Source organism: Trichomycterus rosablanca, chromosome 22 (genome assembly GCF_030014385.1).
Source record: "Trichomycterus rosablanca isolate fTriRos1 chromosome 22, fTriRos1.hap1, whole genome shotgun sequence".
NCBI classification, from domain to species: Eukaryota; Metazoa; Chordata; class Actinopteri; order Siluriformes; family Trichomycteridae; genus Trichomycterus; species Trichomycterus rosablanca.
In genome coordinates, this window is record NC_086009.1 from 18,980,513 (window position 1) to 18,994,393 (window position 13,881).

The window sequence follows — 13,881 nt, forward strand, 5'->3', positions numbered from 1 at the left end:
AGCAGAAAATACAAGCCTGTCCGTCTTATTAATTTTCTCTTGATTTAGCTCAAACTGACAGAATTATAATTATATCCATTATTCTTTTTCGCAGTGAATAGAACAGAAACATTACATTTAAATTCCGACTGATCAGAATATTTAAAATAATTAAACAAAAATATTGGTACTCTTAGCTTAATATTTCATATCTAAATCTTTGGAGACACTGACTGCTGTTTTCTGTAACTCTTAACTAGACTCCTGCACTTATCTGAAAGTAGTTCGACCAACTCTTTAGTTCGACTTACTTCCAGCTTTCTCATGTTTGAGAACTGTACCTTTTTGCAACTGCAATTTTCAGTTATTTTTACGAAGGTTCCATATCAAGATGTTTAATAAGATGTTTGCTTAGGTTAAAACCTTTCGCAGTATTCCTTTAGAAACTCAGTCGCTTCTAAGACTGGCAAAATTGTCAGTTTTTTTCTTCACATATAATGGCTCTGAGTGCCTCCCATTACAACCGTCCAGCGCTCTCAGTATTCCACCCACTCAACAAGACTCTGACACACAGAGATGTTTGTGCCCGATCCTGGAGTTTAGCACATTTGACATTCAAAGCGTTTTTCGTGAAAGAGCTGTAAGTAAACCACTATCCGCCCACTTAGATTATAAAGGGTTTCTGTACAAAGACTAAATCAACCAAACTACAATCCACTACCGGCTTATTTTAAGCTTTTACACAGTCTCATACAAGTGACTTAAAGTGGCAGGTAAACGCAGCCTGGTGTTCCTGATGCCTTACTAACAATTCTTTTAACAGTTTTAGTGTCATTGTTTAAAAATAAAAAGACAAAAGACGACGTCCAATTGTAGCAAAATATGGTCTGGTCCTACAATAATAACATTAGCATTTCATTGAGATGATATTTTTAGCAGGATACAGATACTGTGTGCTACACCCAATCAATGCAATTAACAAAGCTATTTGCAGTCAGGAGCCGCTAACGGAATACACATGGCTGTTTATTCTCATCAATCCTGGAAGGTTAATAAGGCCATATGCAAATTAAATCCACTTGGGTGGCAGTGGCATGAGATTCTTATTGCCGCACAGCCTCCGATTATTAATTTTGTGAAGCTTGACAGCCCTCCTATGGCATCTCATTCTGTGGGTTACTTAATTTTACTTACACCTGACACAACATGACAGTTGGTGGACTGGCTTTTCTTAATGAACTCTAGATAAGTGAAGGTATAATGATGCCCAGTTTCCAGGACAGACTTTAAACTTCAAAATGAAGTGGCTACTAAAGATTTAATAAATGAAATCCATAATCTTTCCATCATTCATCAGAAATATAAAGCATCTGTTAAAACAGCCAATCTCAAGATCCAAATGTTTGATGATCATGTAGATAAGAAACAACCTTAACACGCTACAAGGGCCCTAGCTTTTAAAAGACTCATTTAAATAATTTTTGAAGCCTCTTTCAATACACTACAGTACCCTGATTTGATACATCTCATCAGATTTCCAGAACCATATCCATTGTAAAGATGAAACTAATGTGGGTGTGTGCTTTTTAGTTTGGACTTTATCTTTATAACCAATTAATCAATCACCATAGAGGAGTTTTGATCAAATCAAGTATAAAACCTGCACCCTTCGCTGGTTTTCTGAATCATTTAAGTGGATAGCTTCACATTTCCCCAGAAGGCTTCAGTATAACAAGACGTTCATGGTTGACGCAATTATAACAGACAAACAAGGAAATATGCAAGTCTGTTTCTGTACAGGTTTCTGCTTGGGCTATTCGTGAAGCTATGGCAAGACATTAAGAGAGCTATGCATCAGCATATGCCCCCAAATATTAATAAACTGAATCAGTGATATGCAAAATCGAGCAAAGTAATTTGAGAACCTCATAAATCAAACACAAAATGATGATCAAGTTATTTCTTATAAATGTGGTTCTACTTCTTTACACTCTGCACTGGCAAGAATGTAACCACTGTGGCATAAGGCTTATGTACCAATCTGATACAAATGGTTAATCGTTTATGGACCAAAACCAGTGTAGTAAAAAAGTGGAATCGGGTGTAGTTGTTCTGTTTGGTAAAAATCTGCAGGTACGGGCACCCAGGTGGCACAGCGGGATGTTCTGCTAGCACACCAGTGCCAAGATTCTGAACTCCATGGTTCTAAACTCGGCATTGGCATCGGTCAGCTGGGCGCCATCTAGCGGGCATAATTGGCAGTGCCTGCAGCAGACATGTCTCTGCTAGGGCGGGATGACCGGACTAAGTGGGTGGGATGACCGGACTAAGTGGGTGGGGTCTTCAAACTCTGTGTAAGGACCCTGATTAGCAGATAGAGAGGCACCTGTGCACAGTGCATGGGTGAAAAAGGATTCCGCTAAGGGCTGCATGCGGGTCGGAGGAGGCGTGAGCAGCAATATACCCTCCTCGACTGTGTGGAATACAAACTGACTACGCTAAATTGGGGGGAAAATGGAAGAAAATGCAGAATGCAGGAATATTATACTAACATTGTCAACTGTCTGATGTGACTAATTTACCATATGTAGATGCATTAAATAATACATAATTTATTTTTTTAATTTATTAAACATCAAAAACTAAACTCTCTTATATGGACAAAAGTATTTACATTGTAGGAGCTCATTTGGCAGGAGTTACAGCTGCAAGTCTTCTTTAAAATTTCTATTAATGATACAATGCGGTCTAAGGTTTATACCATACAAATAATATTCATTTTTACTGCATTTTACTTAACGCTAACCCGACGTATTATTATCTGGTGATTTTGTACTCATGCAGACGTTGTATAAAAGTAACCTGGCTTTCTCCTGTGTGTGAAGTGCACTCATTAGACATACTGGTTATTATAATAGTGTGCTATTTGGAACACAGCCTCTTCTAATGTTCTAGTAATGTTTATCATCTTGCTTTCAGAATGAACACATTGTTCTGTTTTCTTAAATAGTTGTTGTTCCCGTTCACCTTTAAGCTAGAATCACCAGAGTAAAATTGTAGCTTAGGGAGACTAAGTGCTTCTGCACTGATCATCATTACCACTACCCTTGTTTATTGTCATTATTTTTATTATTATTATTATCTGATGCCCGAGTGCCGGTGTGAATTTTATTCCACTCTTATTATCTCTTATTTTTGTGCACAGCCATGCACAGATGAGATGACTGGCCACCTGATTGTTATAAATCTTAAATTTTTCATTGCTTTTACCCACCAAGGACCACTCACACAAATGGCAAAGGTTCACTAATAGGCAAAAATATTATAGCATTATTCATCTTTGGCCCAGACGTCTGTGTTTGTGTGGGCCCTTTTACAAACAAAGCAATTAGTTAATTAAACAATAGCTCATTGTTGTTGTTTTTCTTTTCTTATTGTTCTTTCTTGTGCAGTCTTACGCTTATCCGCCTACATAGAGAAAATATGTATAAACTGTATACATTATCTTGTGTTCTGAGAGTCAGTGAGCCATTTGGTACCCTTATTTTAAAAATATGTGGTGTTTTTATTATTTTTTTTATTGTCTGTTTATGTTTTTGCAGAACTGTGTAGAGACAGTGAATGGTAAATCCTGCACTAAATCAAGTCCTTTATTTATATTTATGTGTAAAAAGGTGGGGTACAGCTACTCCAAATTTTAAAGTTTTATATTTCATAGAAAAGAGTCAAATAAATATATGTTTGCCAGCACTGTGCTTTTCTCTTTTCTTTATTAATTTCTACAGTTTAATTATAAATCCATTTGACTAGAAACTAAAAAGGTTTTTCTTTCTATTGTTTAATACTTGATAGCAGTTGACAAAGTTATTCTTTGTAATGAAAAGAAGAGTTTGTTCAAAGAGAAATGGGATTAAACTTTTGTTCTGTTTTAGTATGAACGTTTTTATTCACGGTAGTTTTGAGGTCTTGCCACAAAGTGGAAACATTTCTTTATTTCTGCATTGCTTCAGCTCAGCTTTGGATGTGAACTTCTGTGGACGTGTGCGTCTGTCTTACTGGAAAGCCGACTTTCTTACCAGTTAATATTCTGGTTAAACAGAGCAGATTTTTACTCAAGGATTCAGGATTTCTGCTTAAGAAAAATGTCCACATAACATGATGCTACGATTTACACCATTTACCTTTCTTCTTACTTTAGTCTCATTAGACTACAATGTTTTTTGTTTGTTTTGACTTCAGTAATGGCGTCTATGTGTTTTTTATTTTCTTATTTACGAAGGTCTATCACCTTGTACATGACTGAGTCATAAATATCACCATAACATTTAGAGAGACGGCCTGACCTAGGCATTGTGGCTATAGTTTCATACACTTGAGAGTTCATTGTTCTTTGCCTTTAAAATAATCTTGTGTGTTCCTTCAGATACATTGAATCTCTTAGAATGTGGCATCTTGGGCTGTTTTTGAGACCTTGTAGTCTGCAGATTGTTAGACAGGTTCTGATTCAACAGGTCTGGCAGTGATCATGTCTGGGTGTGGCTAGTGAAATTGTCAATGGAATTTGATTGATTAACTGCTTAATTGGTTGATTTAGTAGCTAAGGGGGTCATTAATGCAAATACCTGGCTTACAATAAAGTAAAGTCACAAACCATGTCTTAATGCACCAGTACTGGGTTAGCTTACTTTTACAGCTGTGCCATCCGAGTGCCACATTTATTTATTTATAATATAAATTAAAATATTATGTACCTGTTAGGTGCATTTGGTGGAAAGATACAATTAAAAAGCGCTGCAGTTTTATAATCTTTATATGTTTTTATTCATGCTCTTTTCATCCAGCTTGGAGTAAATAATTTGCCAGGATTCACATTACAACCAAATATGGTCTTATAGACCCGCCGATGGCCCATCAACACCAGATCATCTTAACGGCATGCTCTGAGTGTAATAACAGGCAAATCAGTGTTTGCAATCATTTCTTAATGTGATCACATATTCCCTTGCTATATCTCACTGTAATGAGAAACACGGAAACACATCTGTTATATTGCATTTTTATAGATTTTTTTTTGCTATATACAATACATATCACTCAGCCTTAACAATAAAGGTCAGTTTTAAAATAGTCATGATTCATTCATAAGTTAAGTTACACTCATAAGAACTGTATCAGTTGTTCTGTATCAGAACTGAGTGTGTCTTTATTCATTCCTGTTTTCACTCTTGGAAATATTGTCGCGGAATAAGGTAGGATAATGTTCTACTAATTCTACAAGGACATAAGCTACTGACATTAATATTAGTGGATTTTGTGTCTAACATTTATGCAGTTAGTAGCTTTATCTACAGTATATAGAATAGGGTAAAGATCGGGAGAAAAAGCATTTTTTTTAAAATGGAAACAAAAATATAAATGGACAAAAACAAGGAAAAAATGACTTAAATATAACACAGATCATGCCATAAATAACACAATCATGTTTATAAAGTGGCGTAAAACCCATTTAAATGAATAAAGAAATAACCATCATATTTAGTTTGCACATTGGGATATTCCGTTTGTGCACCAGCACAGAGTTTCTGAACTCCTTGGTTCGAAACTCTGTGTTGCTACCGGTCGGCTGGGCGCCATCTGGCGGGCATAATTGGCAGTGCCTGCAGCAGATACTAATTGGCTACCGTATCTGCGGGTGGGGGCCGGACTATGAGTGGGTGGGTGGGTGGGTGGGTGGGTCTTCATACGCTGGGTAAGGACCCTGATTGGCGGAAGAGACACCTGTGCAGAATGCAGGGGTGAGAAGAGGAGGGCTGTACACGTGTCGGAAGAGGCGCGTACAGCAACTTGCTCTCCTCGGATGCAATCTGGTATCTCAGTGGAAGACAAATTGAATGTGCTAAATCGGGAGGAAAATGTGGAGAAAATGCAAAAAATTAAAAATATATATATACATATATAATAATATTCAGTTTATTTTAAAATTCCACTTTGTTTTCCTTTGAAAGCAGTAAAGATGAAGGTGAAATTCAGGGTTTTTTGTGGTGTCTTTTCCTCTTTATTCTACTTTTTTGAAATGTTGACCAATAAATCAATATTTTTTTAGTATTTACACAGAATGATGTGGAGAAAAATGTCCTTGGTGATAGACTGGCTCTAGCTAACAGAAAGGCTACTGTAACTCAACTAGCACTCGTGACAATATGTGTCATTTCCGTGATTTAGATGCGTCAGATTTGGCTCCTAAATCTATGCAATTCAATTCTAATCCACACATCTCAGCTCAGGCTAGAAATTGCATTAGAAGTTGTGCAGGCGTCATAGCGTGGTTGTGTAATAATACGTATTTCAGGTGACATAAATCCTTCATGACATGAAGGATGCTGGAAATAGCAGATTCCAGTGAAAAGGGTCTCGGCTCAAGGATTCTAAAATGCATAATTTTCAAACCACTTCGAGGTCAAACGTGTATGAATGAAAAATATCAGCAGCCCCGTGCTATTTTTTTTATTATGCATGGCACCATCTACGGTTTTCATCTAGGTATACCACAGAGCTCGATGATCTGGAAATGAATGACAGGTAGACGTGTTAACAAAAGTGCCTGACGGCTCGTCTCTCCTAATTACAGGTCTTTATGAGGGCTGAGAGGCACGTCGTTAAAAAAGGCAAATTAAATGTCGCCACCCCTAATTTGCTTCCCTCTCGCTATCACTATCATCGTGATAAGAGCACTTGGTGGAATGATTACTCGGGGGGTGGTATGTCTACTTCTGTCTGTTGGTTAGAGAAAGAAAAAGATTATTTTAATGCAGCCGTGAGCGTGCTGATAGCTTTATAGGAATGTGTTAGCGGGTTTCACGCTGGTACTGTGCTGCTAATTTGGCTATGGTAAGACCAATGATTTAAAACCATTAAAATGATGTATAAGATTACATTCCATAATGTTTTTAAGGACCAAACCTTCATTCTCAAATATTTTCTGTAAAATGTGAATACAAACAGAAAGCAATGTTGTACAAATCCACTTTTATTTGTACTGAGAACAGTACAAAGATAATATTACATATTTTGTTAACTTCATTAGCATTTGGAAATTAATTTGGGAATTTACTGTTATCAAGAAGGTCCTGGGTTCAATCCCCAGGCGAGGAGGTCCGGATCCTTTCTGTGCGGAGTTTGTATGTTCTCCCCGTGTCTGCGTGGGTTTCCTTCAGGAGCTCCGGTTTTCTCCCACAGTCCAAAAACATGGTCAGGTTAATAAGCGGATAAGCGGTTAAAGAAAGTGAGTGAGTGAATTTACTGTTATTTTGAAAGCGATGCTTGCTACATGTTCCAAAAGTATGTAGACACACCTCTGAAACCGAGTTTATGTGTTTAAGCCATATTCATTGCTAAAAATGATATAAAAACCATTATAAAATAAATAACATGCTTTAAACTTAATGGCAGTAGTTCAGGAAAGCCCCATTCCCATTCCAGCATACCTTTGCCCCAGTATGTTGGTTCATAAATACATGATTTGTCAAGTTCCGCATGGAGGAACTCCAGTTGCCTACACAGAGCCCTGACCTAAACCAAACTGCACACCCTTGGAATGAATTGGAATGCTGTTTGCTCACCAGGTCTTCATATCCAACACCAGTGCCTGTTGTTTTGGCAAACTGGGCACTAAAACCCACACTAATTCACTCACTCACTCACTCACTCACTTTTTAACTACTTATCCAATTAGGGTTGCAGGGGGCGCTGGAGCAAATCCCAGCTTTTCAATCCCTGCACAAGGCACACAGTAACACCCTGGACGGGGCGCCAGTCCGTCGCAAGGCACTAAAACCCACAGACAAGCTTTAAAAGCTTGTAAAAGAGAGACAAACGTTCATGATCAGGTGTCAACATACTTTCAGGAGTTTTAATGTAAAGGTGGACAGTCATAGTATAGTAGGTAGAACTTTGGGCTATCAATTGAACTGTTGTGGGTTTGAATCCCGGCTCTGCCATGCAGCCACTGTTGGGCCTTTGAGCAAGGCCTTCAACATCTTGGCTCCAGAGGCTTCCAAATGAACTGGGATATACAGAAAAACTGTTGTACATTGTACTGTACATGTATATACGTAAGAGAAAGTCATTCTATTCTATGAATCACTCAAGGGTGCCAATAGTTGTAATACTGTAACACTCATGTGGGATTAAGCTTTAAGCTTCTTTACCTGTTGTACCATTGACTATAAAGTTGTTGGATTTGTGTCAGTAGACATTAAAAGCTTATGTAGGGTTTAGTTAAGCCCAGTCATTAACTTCACATTTACATACGCGTATGCACTGCAACATCGTCAGGATCACGTTCTATTGTTTGTCCAATATTATCATTGATTTACTTTAAGACTAACGTGATTACACAAGTGGAAAGACATTGTTAACACACACACACAGTTTCAATAAGCGGCGAAAGTCTCACACACACGTCGCAATCACACAACTTCATCTGCCTTGTTGGTCTCGAAGGAAATGAGTCACGTTGCTAAGAGACAGAAAGTCTGGCAGCGCAGCAGAAGAAGAGAGAGGAAAAGTTTACTGTTGTGTTATTAGATGGAGAGAAGAGCAGGTTAGTGGGTGGATGTAACAACAATATGGCAGAAAGTGTAGCTGGAGGTACTAAAGCATAATTAGGGGTTAAATAAAAACAAAACAAATTAGAAAATCAATCCTACAGCCTACAACAGAGCTGCATCCGTCTACAAACCTTATGTTGATTTTAATTTAATTCAATTCAATTCAACTTTATTGTCATTATGCTAGTACAGAGTTGTACAGTAAAGAAATGCTGTCGAGCTGTTTATCCAGTGCCGTGAATGAGGAATGAGGAATATCTGAAAGTTTCAAGAAGCTTGAAACATAAGATATACAATATAAACATACACAAAAATATACAAGGGATCTTCAAAAATGTTTCCACACCTATATTATATTTTGGTTATAAACGGTGAGGGTGGGAGTAGTAGTAATCAGTCGTGTCTGAGAGACAGAGGGACGCTTATAGTCCGGATTTAGCTCCATCTAATTTCCACCTTTTTGAGCCACTTAAAGAAGCTTTAAGGGACAGAAGATTTTCATGTGATGATGATGTGAAAGCAGCGGCGCATCAGTGGCTACTGATAATCATAAAAATCAGCAGTGGTGTTTTTAATTCCTTTCTTAAAGCTTGGTTGACTGTGGACAGTGTAAACTGCATTCCAGCAGTTTCTAATTGATCTTAGTCCTATTTATTTATGCTGTTTGGATTAAATATGACATTTTTAAATGTAGACATTTTTTCTCCCAGCAGAAAGTGACTATATGGTTTTTCTTCCTTTACTAACTTTAAAGCAGCGCTCCCCAACCTTTTTTGCAGCACGTGGTTTCATAAAAGATATAATTTCATGGACCAGTGGGGGCGGGAGGATTCAAAATAGAGTAACTATAGAATGCAAAATCAGTGTGAATCCTGAGCTTTTTTCTATGCAACGAGACGCTGCTTCCACCTAGTGGTGATTGGAGACAATAACACCCGAGGAGTATTGGAAATTTAATTGCTCTTGTAGTGATCTCATTTTTACTGATTATTTATTCTTTCTGTACCGGTCCATGGTTGGGGACCACTGTTTTAAAGGGTACAGAGAAAACTGATCCTTAGTTATGGAAATGATTTAGTTGCAGTTGTTAGTGGTAAAGGTGGCACAACCAGTTAATTTTATAATTTTCACATTGGACTTAATGAATGTGCTTTAGCTTGAAGATGTGAAACATATAAGTTTTATGCAAAAGGAGAAGCAATCAGAACGGGGCAATTTTTTTACTATAACTAAATGTAACATACTAAAGGCTTTAACCACTTCAGTATTTTCTTTCTTTGAATCCCTGTAATAGACAGAAACCAGCTTAAAAAGCTACTGTGGCTTCTCTGCCAGCTGTGTACTGAGGACCTCATCAATCACCACCAAGACCTCATACCTCTCCAGCTGTCTGCATTTTGCCGTCCCTGCGATGGTAGTTATCATCATAGTTAGATGATGGAGCTCAAGTGTAGCAGCTGCTTCCAGTTCTGCAAATAAGGAGACTGAGATTTCTGCAGACATGGACTGAATACATTCACCTGCTCAGGCATGTGGCATCGATATGTTCCTGGGTATTTATTCAAATTTTATCTTAGCAAAATGATCATTTTACTTCAATAACTGTCCACAGATGTGCAAGTTCACTATCCCTTCACACCAACACCCCCATACCATGACAGACCCCGACTTTTGAATGTTAGTCAGATAGCACTTTGGTTAGTGTTTTCCTTCTTTGGTCCAGAGAACATCTTTCAACACCCACACTACCTGCTGTTTCACAGTGTCACCCTTAATCTGTTTTATATTTACAAATACATGATTCACACTTCTAACTCTGTTCTTGCTACTCAGGATTGAGTATGGTGCACTTGTCACAACATATAATGAATTGAGAAGAGAGATTTTCTCAGACAATATTGCTTTATTCTTAACTGAAAGCTAACAGAGCTGGTACGCATTTAGTTTCTAATTAAAATTTAATAGATTTTTTGACTAAAGCTTTTTATCTTAGCAAAATACTAATTTTACTTCAATAAATGTCCACAGTTGTGCAAGTTAACCATGCCACCATACAAATACACTCTTAAACCCTGACTTGTAAATGCTAGGCAGGTAGCACTCTGGTCCAGAGAACAACACATATGATTTCCATAGAAAATCAAAAAGCTCACACATTTCTACTGTGCATCAGTCTATTACAGGTAAGCTTAAGCCCAGAGAAGTCAATGCCATTTCAGTAAACTGCATCCCATCATTTTCTAATTGATCTCAACCCAATTTTATACTTTTTGGATTAAATGTGACTCCACAGACAATTTTCCTCCCAGCATAAGGTGACAGAATGTTTTTTTTTTCTTTCTTTACTTTTAATGGATGAAGAAGAAACTGATCCTCAGTCATTTAGTTGCACTTGTTGCTGGTAAAGGTGGCGCATCCGGTTAATTTTATGGCCGATTACTTTTTCACATTGGACTTAGTGACTCTGCTTTAGCTTGAAAATGTGAAAGCAACCAGAAATATTTCTGAATGTTGATGTATGGTTTGTATGTGGAGCATAGTACAGTCTTAAGGTGCAGTGCAGTGATAAACTGACACTTTGTTGACATGTTTATGGGCCCATGATGATATCCTTCACAGAAACATGTTGTGTTTCAATGTAGTGCTGTATGAGGGTCAGCATTAGTGGGAATTGTAGACCAAACCCTTTACGCACAGAGATTTCTCCGCAGATTTCCTAAATCTTTACCCAGTAAAATAACTGAAATCCTTGCAATTGCTTATTGATGAAAGCCATTCTAAAACTGTTGGATTGTTTTCATTGATGCATTTTTGGGAAAAATGGTAAGACTCAGTCTATTCTTCCCCTTTTTAACCAAAATGTGATTGCTTTGCCTTTTTATTTATGGTAAAAAATAAGATAGATAGATAGATAGATAGATAGATAGATAGATAGATAGATAGATAGATAGATAGATAGATAGACAGACAGACAGACAGACAGACAGACAGACAGACAGACAGACAGACAGAGCGCCTTTACACAACCTTGAGGTGAGGCTCAGCCATTGAAAAAAACTGATTTCAAATCTATTGATATGAAACTATTTATTAAATTATATTTTATATTTTTCCAGATCCTTAAGGAAACTGGACAGGGAACCAGGTCATCAAATGTTTCCATGTTTTGGAAGAGGGAGAGAACCAACATGGGCTCATGAAAAATACCACAACAAGGAACAAACCCAGGACTCAGGGATTACGGTACTTTTCAGCTTTTCAACACTCACATGGCAATGATTCACCATGTCACCCTTAAACTGTTTTGTTTTACTTAATTTTCTACTAATGTGTTTTACACGTACAAATAACATGATTAACACTTTTAAGTAGATTATTTGTGGGTTCCATTAACTTTTAAATCATTTGTCAGACTGTTCTTGCTACTCAGGATTGAGTATTGTGCACTTGTCACAACATATAATAATTTGAGAAGAGAGATATTGCTTTATTCTTAACTGAAGGCTCACAGAGCTGGTGTGCATTTAGTGTCTAATTAAATACAGAAAATGCCAAGAGGTGAGTGCACACGCTGATTTGTAGCACTAATGTATATGAATGAGGTTTTATTTTAGCTGACAAATGATCTGCTAAAAGCATGTTCAAATTCACTCGACTATGTCTTGTTCACTCAACAAGAATAATATTGATAAGAATAATATAAAAAAAATAATATAAATAATATAGAATAATAAAGAATAATAATATTGTGTTGCTTTTGCTTTCTTTGTTGTAAATTGTATATTTTTATGACAGTTTAGTGCACAGGAAACCTCAAAATTCATTTATTCATTTTCTTATCCAATTAGGGTCGCAAGGGGGTGCTGGAGCCTATCCCAGCTTTTCAATGGGCGCAAGGCACACAGTAACACCCTGGATGGGGTGCCAGTCCATCGCACGGCAGACACACACACACATACACATACACATACACATACACATACACATACACCCATTCAATTAACCTGACTGCATGTTTTTGGACTGTGGGAGGAAACCGGAGCTCCCGAAGGAAACCCACGCAGACACGGGGAGAACATGCAAACTCTGCTCAGAAAGGACCCGGACCGCCCTGCCTGGGGATCGAACCCAGGACCTTCTTGCTGTGAGGCGACAGTGCTACCCACTAAGCCACTGTGCTGCCCTGCTGCCCTGCTGCCCCACTGAAACCAATGCCTGTGAGTTTGCCACTTTAATAAATATTACTTTTGTACTGGTAACATGCTAATTATATTACAATGAAATGTCACTTAAAAGTTGGAGTAAATTTGGTATAAATCTGTTTTGGTTTTCTAAAATACATCATCATCAGGTCAAAATTAATATCAACAGCAAATTTGGACATTATAGGACATTATAAACCTAAGGAGTCAGTTTAAATGTAAATTAACTAAAAATGTGAACAACCCTATTAGTATGTCCACAGTAAAGTCATTATCTACAATCAATTATGAGCAATTAGTGGGTCATGCTACAATGTACAATACAATGATTGAACTTTCTAGATCATTAAACGAATAATCATGCCAAGTACATATTTTCATCTTTTTTTGTAATTGTAGATAGATAGACAGACAGACCTACCTACTTACTTACCTACCTACCTATTTACTTACTTATGTATTTATTTATTCCAAAGGAAATTACTGAAATTCTATTGTTTCCAGATCCTTTAAGAGACTGGACAGGGTACCAAGCCATCACAAGGTATCACTCACTTACTCATCCACCCATTTACACAAAGACATACAGTATGTATGTATGTATATTACAAACAAAAGCAAAATTGCTTTTTTATGTTTGTATGAGCAAATTATTGTTCATAAAGAGGATCTTCTCTGATCTTTGTGCTGCAGTTACAAGTTCAAACCCCCTAAAATATAAAATGTAGTCGTTCTTGTGCCATGGGTTCACTGTGTCTGTGTATTTAACCTCAGAAAAAACATGCTTAAAATGTAATAAAGATAAAAGGACATGCGAAGTTACCTTGTTTTAAGCAGTACAATAATAAATAAGTCGTAAATAACTCAATAAAATAGTTTTTAAATTATTTAATATTTCTCTCGATCATGTTTGATCTTCAAATAGAGAACCAAACACGTATGTAGATGATTCTGCTTTATTTAAATGCAAATAATAAATGCTTAGGTTTTTTTTTAATAGTTTGGGGCCCAACTATAACCAGAACAATATGCAGACCGCCCTAACAACTGCAAGCGGTCTGCGTTTTGGTAAGCAAATTAGATTTGAAGAG